Source organism: Cibotium barometz, chromosome 23 (assembly GCF_041138505.1).
Source record: "Cibotium barometz isolate CiBa-2024 chromosome 23, ASM4113850v1, whole genome shotgun sequence".
NCBI classification, from domain to species: Eukaryota; Viridiplantae; Streptophyta; class Polypodiopsida; order Cyatheales; family Cibotiaceae; genus Cibotium; species Cibotium barometz.
This window is the reverse complement of record NC_141068.1, coordinates 17832693-17846163: the sequence shown is the minus strand read 5'-3', so window position 1 is coordinate 17846163 and position 13471 is coordinate 17832693. Positions and strand designations below refer to the sequence as shown.

Here is a 13471-nt window from a genome sequence, read left to right as displayed (position 1 = left end):
GATGCGGTCTCTGATATGTAGACAGATTGGGAGGCCCAGGGGCATGCCTGGCAAGGGTGTTGATACACATCTTCTTATATGTTGATGATATTGTTCTAATCTCAGACTCTCTGGAGGGATTACAAAGACACCTGGATGCATTACAGGCTTTCTGTGCAGATAGAGATCTGACAGTGAACCTTGGGAAAACCAAGGTTATGGTGTTTAACACCACACAGGCATGGGTGACGAGATCAGAGCCTCAATTCACTTTCCGAGGGGAGCCGGTAGAGTACGTCAGGTCATATGTCTACTTGGGAGTTACTTTCACAGGACCGCGTTTCTCCCTAAAGGAGGCAGCAGCAGCTAGATTAGCTCGAGGGCATGCAGCCTTGGGGGCACTTGAGAGGCAGTGTGCACACATACGGTTTCAGGAGCCATGCACCAAATTGTGGCTATTTGATACGCTTGTCACACCGACCCTCTTGTACGGAGCTCCAATTTGGGGGCCCAGTATACATCACAGATCTCAGAGAGGGACAAATGAGGGATGGAGGCAAATGGAGAGACCACTGATTATGATGATTGCCCGCATGATTCGGAGCAAATCATCAGTACCACATGAGATTGTTCGAGCTGAGCTGGGTGCCCCACCAGTAGTAACCGAGGCCCTATTCCAGGCAGTTACCTTTTTACATCGGCTATGGGAGCTCCCTCAGCAGAGGTACTCCCGATTGGCATTGACCTCATCCATACAGTTGGCAAAGGATGGAGATACTCACTGTTGGTACGCTCAAATGAGATCATGGTTTGACCTACATGATTTGCGGAGAGGCACTACCACCCTTTCAGTACAGTCTGGATTGTCCATTTTTGGATCTCACCCGCTCAGAGCAAAACCGCGTGATTAGGATGGATATCATCAGAGTGGACACAGAGAGGACATGGACTAGCCCCCTTGAGCCCTTGGGCACGAAAACGGCTCATTACAAGAGCCATTTTCTACACCTCTCACCAGATGATTTTATCACCCGCCCAGCGTACATGGATGTACACCTATCACATGGGATACATTGTGCCATTGGACAGATCCGGACCTCATCACACCAGCTGCGGATTGAGATAGGGCGATATGTGCATCAGATCTTGGATGACCGCATTTGTCAACTACGCTACCAGGAGGTAGAGAAAGAGGAACACTACATTTGCCGATGTACCGTCTATTATGAGATCCGAGGGAGATATCACTGCCTCTTCCGAGAGGGTTTTGGGCCATTACGCAGGGTCATGGAGTTTGAGGATCAGAGATGCCTGGGATTGTTTCTACTTGAGCTCAGGAGACACAAAGAGACCCTCTTGGCAGACAGGAGGCCGAGCCATGATGTACCTAGACAGAGGACCCTGACAGATTTCTTCGGCACCAGCACCAGCAACCCAGCCCACACATCTCCTGATACCTCCTCCATTGGGCCATCAGGGCACCAACCACGCTCCCAGGGAGTCACCACTGATAGAGCAGTTATCTTATGTCGTGCTCGTCAGCCACGCCCACCAGGATCCCGACCACGGCATCCTCACCATCGCTAGATCAGAGCCATTATTGCTCGGCATCGGAGGCGCCTACCTCCCTTCTACAACCTCTCCATTCTAGACAGCCCCATGGCAGAGATACTTGATCTAAGGAGAGGACAACACTTCAACTGATCAGCATACCTGGATCTACCTGATATACATTTTTCAGTATTTTTCAGTATTTTCTCTCAGTATCATCTCGGAGTCTTACAGTTCTGTTCTTATAACTGTAGGACAATCAGTTTATTGTACTTTTTAGTCTCATTTAGTTGTTCTCTTTGATGACACACCAGCTTCAGATGTATTCTCAGTTTTGGTCTCATAGGCCACTATGGCCTCTTAGAGACGTTAATATATCATTTCATTTCGTCAGATTCGCACATCCTCACACCAGCTTGAGATTGAGATTGGCCGATATAGAGGTATACCAGCTGAGGCCAGGATATGCCGAGTATGACATGGGGAGCCAGAGACAGAGCTGCATTATATATGCCATTGTACTGCATACTATGAGATACGTGGTCGTTTCCACTGTTTATTCAGAGAGGGTTTTGGACCACTTTCCAGAGTCATGGGGTACCAGGACCAGAGGTGTTTGGGATTGTTCTTGCTTGAGCTGCGGAGACATAGAGATAGCCTGCTTAGGCGCACAGAGAGCCAAACTCAGAGGCATATTACAGACTTCTTTAGTCCGGCCATCACTGCGCCAGATGGACCACAGCAGCAGCAGGACATGGATACCGCCCACACCAGGGGTACACTGATTGATCGTGCGATTGAGCTTGGGTGGTCCAGACGCCCACGACCACGGAGGAGGGCATCCCAGCATAGACGGAGGTTGCAGCGGCAGATTCGGATTATTCTTGCGAGGCATGCGAGACACCCAGTCAGGGTGCTGACCACAGAGGATATTGAGGAGATCCGCCAGTGTCCGATGCGGCACATATTATGAGATGGAGGTACCTCCATAGTGTACCTTCCAGTTCCAGTTTCATTTTCTAGGTGCCAGTAGTATCATCTTTATTTTTCATTTTCTGGGTTTTTTTATCCAGACATTGTATCAGATCCACCATGATGTAACTTTTGGTCTCATAGGTCATTATGGCCTTTTGAAGACGTTAATATAACATTTCATTTCATTTCATTTCTCCCTCCCACCCGCCCTCTCTCCCACCAACCCCCCGCCCCCTCTCTCTCTCTCTCTCTGCGCCTCTCTCTGCGCCAGCCCTCCCTCCCGCCCCCTCTCCCGCCAGCCCCCCCTCTGCGCCAGCCCCCCTCTGCCCCCCTCCCGCCAGCCCCTCGCTCCCCCTCTGCGCCCCCTCCCGCCACCCCCTCGCCCCCCTCTGTGCCACCCCCTCTGTCCCCCCTCCCGCCACCCCCTCTGCCCCCCCTCCAGCCCAGCAACCCCTTCTGCGCTAGCCCTCCCTCCCGCCCCCTCAACATTCGAGTGACAGGTATAGCCGAGACACCCAACTCCACTCCCGACAAAGATGGACAGCTTCTATGCATGAAGCTAGGCTACAGGGAAGAGGACCCTCTCCCCTTCACCAAAGCATGGAGAGCCGGGAAAGACACAACACGCAAGCGAGCCCTCATCCTACAGTTTGCAGGAGAGGGAGAGGGTCATATTATGAGGCTTAGAGGGAGCTCCTATTTTCTTGGATGATGATCTCACGAGGATGCAGCTAGAGCATAGGAGAGCTTGCATGCCACGAGTCTTACACGCGAGGAGAGAAGGCAAGAAGGCCTTCTATCGAGATGGTCGGGCCATCATTGATGGCCAGCCCATGGATTAGCGGTTTGGGGCCTATGGGACACAGACCAGGCCTCTGAGACAGAGATACACATGGCAGTATGGAACTGTAATGGTTCACTATGGGTGCAGCCTGGACGACTGGAGCATGTTATGGTGGGGAGAGACATCATACTTCTGACAGAGACACATCAGAGCCCAGAGAGGGCTACCTCGAGTAGAGGGATTCCAGTGGGAGTCAGCATACAGGAGGACCACACGCCAGGGTACCTCAAGAGGGTCGGGGGGAGTAGCAGTTCTATTCAGACGGGAGCTACAGGGGAGACTGAGAGTGGTAGCACAGGATCCAGAGGCCAGATACATGTGGATCAGCTTACAGCTCTCACAGGACAAGGTTATATACATAGCCCTATGTTACTTTCCTCCATCAGGATCCTCCTATGTCATTACAGAGGACATGCCACAGGAGGAGGAGACAGGAGCCTCGCCATACACTTGTCTATCAGAGGAGATTATGCATTATTCTACACTAGGGGAGGTCCTTACGGGTGACTTCAATGCCCACACACAGAGCAGACAGTGTGAGGTGTATGACTATGATGACATGGAGATCCTCCACCCTGTGGATCCAGCGGAGATAGGGGCTAGTCGGGTATCAGAGGACACTGGACCAGAGAGAGGACATTATGGGAACCACTTACTAGAGTTGGGAGCCAGGCATCGTCTCGTTATTTATAACGGGATGCTACAGTGGCCGGGATCAGGAGGGCTAACATACTTCCCACATGGGGGTCATACACAGACCGGAGGCACGGTGGTAGACTACATTATGGGGTCTTTGGAGGCATCACAGCTTGTCACCTCATGCTCCATCCCACCTCGTCCTATTGGGGCAGATCATACATACTTGGCATTTAAAATGATAGAAATTTCTCTCTCAGAGTATTTACTTATTCATTTATCAAATACTCATAGAAATTAAACATAGAATTAAAGAGAATTCTAATTTTGATATAAAAAAAACTCTTTACACATCTATTTATGCATAAAAATCAACGTCAATGGAAATAACACTTTTATATAAAAGAAAATCCTTTTATGCATAAAAATCAATTTTAATAGGAATAACACTTTTAAAATAAAAAGAATTTCTTTATGCATTCTTCTCTTTTGATCATAATCACATGGATTTCTCATATGTTGTTGATGCTCATCAAATGGATACTAGATTTGGACTTTATGTGTTGATTTCTTTGATATTTGGTCTAGATCCATTTCAATTGGTATCAGAGATGTGATTTTGATCCACTTTCTTCGATTTTCTTGGAAAATTTTTAAGTTTTCTTGATTTTCTTGATTAAGAAGGTGAAAAATGGTGAGATTCCATGAGTTTTGCTTTATCTAGGATTTTTTCCGGATCACCAGTACCACCAACCCCCCACATACCGACGCCACACACTACCATCTACTTCACACATGACATGGCAGACATATACACTGGCAGAGTAGAGGATGGGCTCCTACTCATGGATCCCCTGGCACCTATGGATACCATTACACCCCAGCTGGCATCACTCCTACACACGGCTGCATTACAAAGCTTCCCACATCGTGTCCACTCAGGAGAGCCTGCGAGAGATCTGGGACTATGCCCTAGAACAAATGGTATGATGACGAGTGCAAAGCCCTATACTCACGGCTCTGCATACAGAGAGCCTTGGGAGCCATCACAGAGCAGGAGTCGAGGAGAGAGATGAGGAGACTTCCTCGCCGCAAAAGGCGGGACTTCACAAAGATAAAGGAGCTAGAGATCTTCCATTTCTTCATTGAGTAGAGATAGTCCTATCTCATGGCGGCACTTCAGAGAGCCCTGGACACCGACACCCATTGCAGATCCACATACATGGCACACATATGCAGAGGGCCTATACCACGCCACAGCAGCCACCTATACCTCAGCCACAGGAGCCTCGACCTACCAAAACTAGCTTCTTTACCCACTCGATGGTAAAGGAAACTATCCGCCGCCTACAGCATGGACACACCGTCGACCATATGGGCCTACAGGGTGACCATCTCATATATGCAATAGATTCTCTGGCTCCTTTTCTTGCACACCTGTTTAACAGGGCACTAGCAGAGGGTTTGCCTGCGGAGTGGACGATGCACACCATTGTGCCGATCCACACAAGATTGACACGGGGATATGCAGCATTGGCTATGCTAGAGAGACAGTGCCACCTGGCGCATTTTCAGGAGCCCCGGACGAAGGGGTGGCTATTTGACACATTAGTCACACCGGCACTGATGTATGGAGCAACGGTATGGGCGCCAGGCCTTGCTACCCATCGGTGGACACAGATAGAGAGACCAGAGGCCCTCATGATGGCACGCATGATACGCAGCAAACCGTCAGCACCATCCGAGCAGAGTTTGCTGCGCCTCCTATGATGGTAGAGGCCATATTCCAAACTATATGCCTGCTAGACAGATTCAGAGAGATGCCATAGGACAGATTGTCATACAGAGCTTTTGAGGCATCTAGACAGCTGGCTGAGGCAGGAGACAGAGGATCATGGTATGCACAGGTCACACATTGGTTCTCACAGCATGGCCTAGACATGGATCATCTACCACCATTCCAGTATGAGAGGAATGCACCACATATCCGTCTCTCGCATAGTGAAAGGAACAGAGTATTGAGACAGGACCTATGGCAGCTCTATACACGAGAGACATGGATATCGCCTACACAGCCTCTTCCACCGAAGATGCTATACTACAGAGATCACTTCAGGAGTAACACTGATGGTGGATTTATAGAGAGGCCTAGATACATGGAGGGATTTTTACCACACGGCTCCCGAGTAGCTATTGGTCAGCTTAGAGTCTCATCACATCGATTGGAGATCAAGACTGGCAGAGCAGCACGGATCCCCCGAGAGGAGAGGGTATGCAGATTGTGCAGAGAGGAGGTGGAGAGTGAAGAGCATTATGTGTGCAGATGCAGAGCGTATACAGCCATCAGAGAGAGCCATCAGAGAGAGATATCACATTTTATTCAGAGAGCCACATTCCCTACGCCAGATCTTTGAGGCAGCAGACCAGCACATACTCGGGAGATTCATTCTAGACATACAGCGTCACAAAGAGACATCATTACAGGCTTAGACCGCTCCAGAGGGGGGACGACAAACACAGATTACTACATTTTTTTAGAGATCCACCCCACTCCCAGCCCCTACACAGCACGGAATTACTCTCCAGAGAGCAGAGACACTCAAAGCCCGCAGGAGACAGAAGACACCTGGCTTTCGGACACCACGCCTATACCAGAGAGAGATGACAGAGATCAAAGCTCAGTTTCACAGAGGGTGCGGAGCGACTGGCTCGCTTCAATGCAGACCCACGCATGTTCTTCAGGGAGCTGTGGACACGCCCTTCATGATGTATACCATTTTATACCCCCAGTATGGTACAGGATGGAGCTAGCTCGGTTGCATATCATGATTGTATACTCCATGCATATAGCTTTGCATTCTCCTAGTAGCAGAGCTCCATCCCCTCCCCCACTCATTGTACTTATTGCACACCCAGATTCAGCTTTTTAGTTCAGTACTTTTTCATTTTGTTGGGATGACAAAGGATACCCCACACAGGTACACTGATTTGTCTCATAGGCCGAGTTCGGTCTTTTGGAAGACGTTAATAAAATCTTTCTTTCTTTCTTTCTCTCCCACCTGCGCATCCCCTCCCACCTCTCTCTCTCCCCGCTGCCCACCTCTCTCTCTCTCTCTCTCTCTCTCTCTCTCTCTCTCTCTCTCTCTCTCTCTCTCGTCACCTTCGCATCTCTCTCCCCGTCGCCTCTCTCTTTCTCTCCCCGTCGCCTGCGCTTTCTCTCCCCCCGTCGCCTGCGCATCCCCTCCCCGTCGCTTCGTTTTGGTCGCCACCTGCGCTGCTGCTGCCGCCATGTGAAGCCCTAGCCCAATCCAGGTTATGTTCGCTACCCTTTCCTCACACACCCTTGCTCAGGCCTCCAAGGCAGCAACATAAGTGTTAGGGTTCTATCTCTCCGAGGTACATCGACATGGCCAAGGGTGCAAGCAAAGAGGAGATAGTCAAAATGGAGGATAAGCTGAACATCTCCATCAGAGAAAACAAGAAGATGGCGGACTCCGCCATCAACAACATCATCAACCGACTTTCCAAAGTCGAGAAGGAGATCGAAGCTTTACAAAAAGAGAAGGAAGCTTGGAAAAGGGAGAAGGAGAGGGAGAAAGAGAAGGAAGGAGGGAAGAAGGAGAAAGAAGCATGGAAAGAGGAGAAAGAGGGATGGAAGAAGGAACGGGACACTATGAAGAAGGAAATCGACATCCTCAAAGCGGAGGTGATCTCTCTACGGGACCGACCACCACGGGAGGAGGGGGAGATTGTGGAAGTTGACAAAGAGGCCATCAAAGAGGAACTCACCAAGGCAATCACCAAGAGCCTAGAAGGTAAGATGGAGGCAACAAGGGAGGGTTGGGTAGAAGTGGTGAAGAGGAACATCAAAAAGGAAGTGAAAGAGGATGCCCAAAAAGAAGGGCTCCAAATCGTCAACACCACCATTGAGGAGGAGCGGATGCGACATGCTCGTAGACTCAATGTGAGTCACGGGGATTCCCGAGGTAGCCGACTCTACCCCTGAGGGGGATGGGCGGACACTATGCACACGACTTGGATACTCACATGAGGGACCCCCCCCACCCCCCCCCCTCCTCAAAGCTTGGAGGGCCGGGAAAGCCATGACAAAGAAGAGAGCTCTCATCATACAGTTTCGGGATATGGAGGCACGCACCATCTTCATGAGGAAGAGGGTCATACTACGAGGCTTAGAGAGGGAGCTCCTATTTCCTTGGATGATGATCTCACGAGGATGCAGCTAGAGCATAGGAGAGCTTGCATGCCACGAGTCTTCCACGCGAGGACAGAAGGCAAGAAGGCCTTCTATCGAGATGGTCGGGTCATCATTGATGGCCGGCCCATCGATTAGCGGTTTAAGGCCTATGGGGCGCAGATCAGGCCACTGACACAGATACACATGGCAATATGGAACTGTAAAGGTTCACTATGGGTGCAGCCTGGACGATTGGAGCATGTTATGATGAGGAGAGACATCATACTTCTAACAAAGACACATCAAAGCCCAGAGAGAGGGCTACCTCGAGTAGAGGGATTCCAGTGGGAGTCAGCATACAGGAGGACCACATGCCAGGGTACCTCGAGAGGGTCGGGGGGAGTAGCAGTTCTATTTAGACGGGAGCTACAGGGGAGACTAAGAGTGGTAGCACAGGATCAAGAGGCCAGATACATGTGGATCAGCTTACAGCTCTCACAGGACAAGGTTATATACATAGCCCTATGTTACTTTCCTCCATCAGGATCCTCCTATGTCATTACAGAGGACATGCCACAGGAGGAGGCGATAGGAGCCTCGCCATACACTTGTCTGTCAGAGGAGATTATGCATTATTCTACACTAGGGGAGGTATTTCTTACGGGTGACTTCAATGCCCACACACAGAGCAGACAGTGTGAGGTGTATGACTATGATGACATGGAAATCCTCCACCCTGTGGATCCAGAGGAGATAGGGGCTAGTCGGGCATCAGAGGACACTGGATCAGACAGAGGACATTATGGGGACCACTTACTAGAGTTGGGAGCCAGGCATCGTCTCGTTATTTATAACGGGATGCTACAGTGGCCGGGATCAAGAGGGCTAACATACTTCCCACATGGGGGTCATACACGGACCAGAGGCACGGTGGTAGACTACATTATGGGGTCTTTGGAGGCATCACAGCTTGTCACCTCATTCTCCATCCCACCTCGTCCTATTGGGGCAGATCATACATACTTGGCATTTTCACTAGCTGGATCACCAGTATCACCAACCCCCCACATACCGACGCCACACACTACCATCTACTTCACACATGACATGGCAGACATATACACTGGCAGAGTAGAGGATGGGCTCCTACTCATGGATCCCTTGGCACCTATGGATACCATTACAGCCCAGCTGGCATCGCTCCTACACACGGCTGCATTACAGAGCTTCCCACATCGTGTCCACTCAGGAGAGCCTGCGAGAGATCTGGGACTATGCCGCATAACAAATGGTATGATGACGAGTGCAAAGCCCTATACTCACGGCTCCGCATACAGAGAGCCTTGGGAGCCATCATAGAGCAAGAGTCGAGGAGAGAGATGAGGAGACTTACTCGCCGCAAAAGGCGGGCCTTCGCAAAGATACAGGAGCTAGAGATCTTCCATTTCTTCATGAGTAGAGATAGTCCTATCTCATGGCGGCACTTCAGAGAGCCCCGGACACCGACACCCATTGCAGACCCACAGACATGGCACACATATGCAGAGGGCCTATACCACGCCCCACAGCAGCCACCTATACCTCAGCCACAAGAGCCTCGACCTACCACAGCTAGCTTCTTTACCCAGTCGATGGTAAAGGAAGCTATCCGCCGCCTACAGCATGGACGGGCCGCCGACCATATGGGCCTACAGGGTGAGCATCTCATATATGCAGTAGATTCTTTGGCTCCTTTTCTTGCACACCTCTTTAACAGGGCACTAGCAGAGGGTTTGCCTGCGGAGTGGACGATGCACACCATTGTGCCGATCCACAAACAGGGGATATGCTCGATCCGAGCAACTACAGGACGGTCATGGTTGGCCACGTGTTGGCCAAACTCTATGGTGCAGTGTTGGAGCAAGAGCTTAGCTTGTATGCTGAGCGAGCAGGTTTATGCTCATCAGGGCAGGCAGCAGGCTTCAAGAGAGCTTTCTCTACCACTGACCATGTATTCACTTTGAGATGTATGATTGATCAGGCCAGAGTGAGGAAGAGAAAGCTTTATTGCTGCTTTGTGAATTTCCGCAAGGCATTTGACACAGTACCACGAGAGAGGCTCTTTCAGCGCCTGCAGTCTCTTGGCATACCAGCAGATACGACATGGGGCATCTATGCATTATATGAGCAGGTTTTTGGGCGAGTCAGATGCCCAGGAGGTATGTCCGAGACTATTCATTTGACACAGTACCACGAGAGAGGCTCTTTCAGCGCCTGCAGTCTCTTGGCATACCAGCAGATATGACATGGGGCATCTATGCATTATATGAGCAGGTTTTTGGGCGAGTCAGATGCCCAGGAGGTATGTCCGAGACTATTGCTAGCACCATGGGTGTGAAGCAAGGATGCCCACTTTCCCCCACGCTATTTGGGTTATACATTGATGAGGTGGCTGACTTCATTACACGGAGAGGCGGAGATGGAGTTGATCTAGCAGGTACCTCAGTACATATTATGCTTTATGCTGATGATATTGTATTAGTGTCTGAGTCTCCAGGAGGTCTACACCAACATCTACATGCACTCGATGATTTCTGCACACAAAGGGGTCTTACTGTGAACCTTGGGAAAACCAAGGTTATGGTCTTTCATACGTCGAGACAGGGCGGGAGTCAGCTGACATTCACTCTCGTAGAACGCCAGGTGGAGGTGGTGACATCATACGTGTACCTAGGGGTTACCTTTTCTGCAGCAGCCACGCGCTTCACCATGGGTTCAGCAGCCAGAGCTAGATTGACACGGGGATATGCAGCATTGGCTATGCTAGAGAGACAGTGCCACCAGGCGCATTTTCAAGAGCCCCGGACGAAGGGGTGGCTATTTGACACATTAGTCACGCCGGCACTGATGTATGGAGCAGCGGTATGGGCGCCAGGCCTTGCTACCCATTGGTGGACACAGATAGAGAGACTACAGGCCCTCATGATGGCACGCATGATACGCAACAAACCGTCAGTACCTCATGACATTATCCGAGCAGAGTTTGCAGCGCCTCCTATGATGGTAGAGGCCATATTCCATACTATATGCCTGCTAGACAGATTCAGAGAGATGCCACAGGACAGATTGTCATACCGAGCTTTTGAGGCATCTAGACAGCTTGCTGAGGTAGGAGACAGAGGATCATGGTATGCACAAGTCACACATTGGTTCTCACAGCATGGCCTAGACATGGATCATCTACCACCATTCCAGTATGACAGGGATGCACCACATATCCGTCTCTCTCATAGTGAGAGGAACAGAGTATTGAGACAGGACCTATGGCAGCTCTATACACGAGAGACATGGATATCGCCTACACAGCCTCTTCCATCGAAGATGCTGTACTACAGAGATCACTTCATGAGTATCACTGATGATGGATTTATAGAGAGGCCTAGATACATGGAGGGCTTTTTACCACACGGCTCCCGTAGCTATTGGTCAGCTTAGAGTCTCATCACATCGATTGGAGATCGAGACTGGCAGAGCAGCACGGATCCCCCAACAGCAGCATTGTTTTCTTTGTTCAATCGTCCTCGTGGGTCAAACTCAAGCCTTGGTCCTTCCAATCTTGGAGTTTTCACCTTCTTTCCACGATCAAAAGGCCATTTGTGCAACCTGCCATGCACATTACTATCCAATAGCTGAGCTTGGGTACCTCTATTCACACCTGACTCACCATCAGTTACATCCAAAGAAGGCTTTACATGCATAGGCATATATGTGTGATACTTGTCCTTCAACGTGGGCACATCAATTGCACCCAACTTGCACAACTTCCATTCCTTCATTCAGACAATCTCAACAGCATCCTCGAATGAGCTTGGCCTCTTCAACTCCACTCTAACTCTTAGCTGGTGTCTCAAACCTGCTACAAACCTTTCTTTCTTCAGCATCTTTGGCGGAGCCTCTTGACCTAAAGCTTTCGTCCACTCATTCCAGAGCCTCTGAAGCATATCATATAACCATTCACATCTTGGTCTTCTCTCTGACACAAGTTAAGGATCTCATGCCACACTGCCACACGGTCTTGCCTCTTTCTAAATTGAGCTACCAAAGCTCTCTTCAAATCAGCATAACTCAATTGTACTGAAGAGTGCTCCATCCTGCTGATGACACATAGCCTTCGAACCATCTTTTGGCTTCATCATGCAAACAAAAAAAGAGTATTTTCAACAACATCATTGGACTGTCTTTGCCGTTGAGAAATGCTGAAAACTCCATCTTTTCAACAAACATTTCTACATCTCCACATAAACCATCAAACTCAGGGAATCCCGAGCCATCCTTAACCTTCATCTCTGTAAGCAACCACAAACAACTGAATTCTAATGTTGTAGCCTGGAATTCCTGCCTAATGCTTTACAACCAAGCACACGAGTCCTGGAATCTTTACCATCTTCCGGTCTTACACCCAAGCCTTCTTCAGAAGTACATCAACCGTAACTCATCTAAATACCATCAAACAATGCTTTTCAACCTGGTCTTTCTACCAAGGGATTACAACCAATGACAAGGACTGGATTTACTACCTTGGGTATTATAACCAAGCCTACTTCAAGCATACATCAACATCTCATTAGCAAATACAATCCAAAACATTCACACACATCCACATCAGCAACCAACACAACTTGCAGGATACTGGCTTTGATGGCCACAACCACTTCCTTAGCATACATCCACACTCACCACAACAACGTCAGCATTATCCCTCTTCAGCATTAACAATCACCAACCTACTCCCTCAAACTCATCACACATAACCCAAACACATCAAGACCCAAGTGATCTTGGTTTCACCACCTTCTCAGTGGCAATGCTTCACCATGACATGCATCTAAATCTTTGACAAACTGAAGGTACTCAAGGAAGTTCCTTAGTGGCTTTTTCTTTGCAACAGAAAACTTCATTAACAGGTAGACACATCAGCTGTTGTAAACCGAAGAGCAGAAGTGGCTTTTTCTCTGCAACAAACAACTTCATCAACACATAGACACATCAGCTGTTGTAAAATAAAGAGTAGAAGAAAGCTCCTCAGTGGGGGCACCAAAAATGTGTTACCCGCCGAGGAAGGAACATCCAGACCTCTATAGCTGACCCCAGCAACAACCCGTTGATCATGTCAAGCACTCAAACACCAACCAAACAACCCAGCACAAGCCATCTGGCATCCGCTACTAACACCAACCCAGCAAAAACACCAACAATAAGCATGAGGGGCACCATCCTTAATAAGGCAACGAACCTAAATACATTCCACAATG

The 13471-nt window shown here is 49.4% G+C and overlaps 1 protein-coding gene and 1 pseudogene across 1 annotated transcript in view; one reads left to right on the top strand and one right to left on the bottom strand.

The window, feature by feature from the left end:
• Window positions 1-13471, bottom strand: part of LOC147625693 (Met-10+ like family protein) — a 74269-nt gene that overhangs the window by 46870 nt on the left and 13928 nt on the right. The gene's annotated exons all lie outside the window — the stretch shown is intronic.
• Window positions 7243-8229, top strand: LOC147625694 (uncharacterized; annotated as a pseudogene).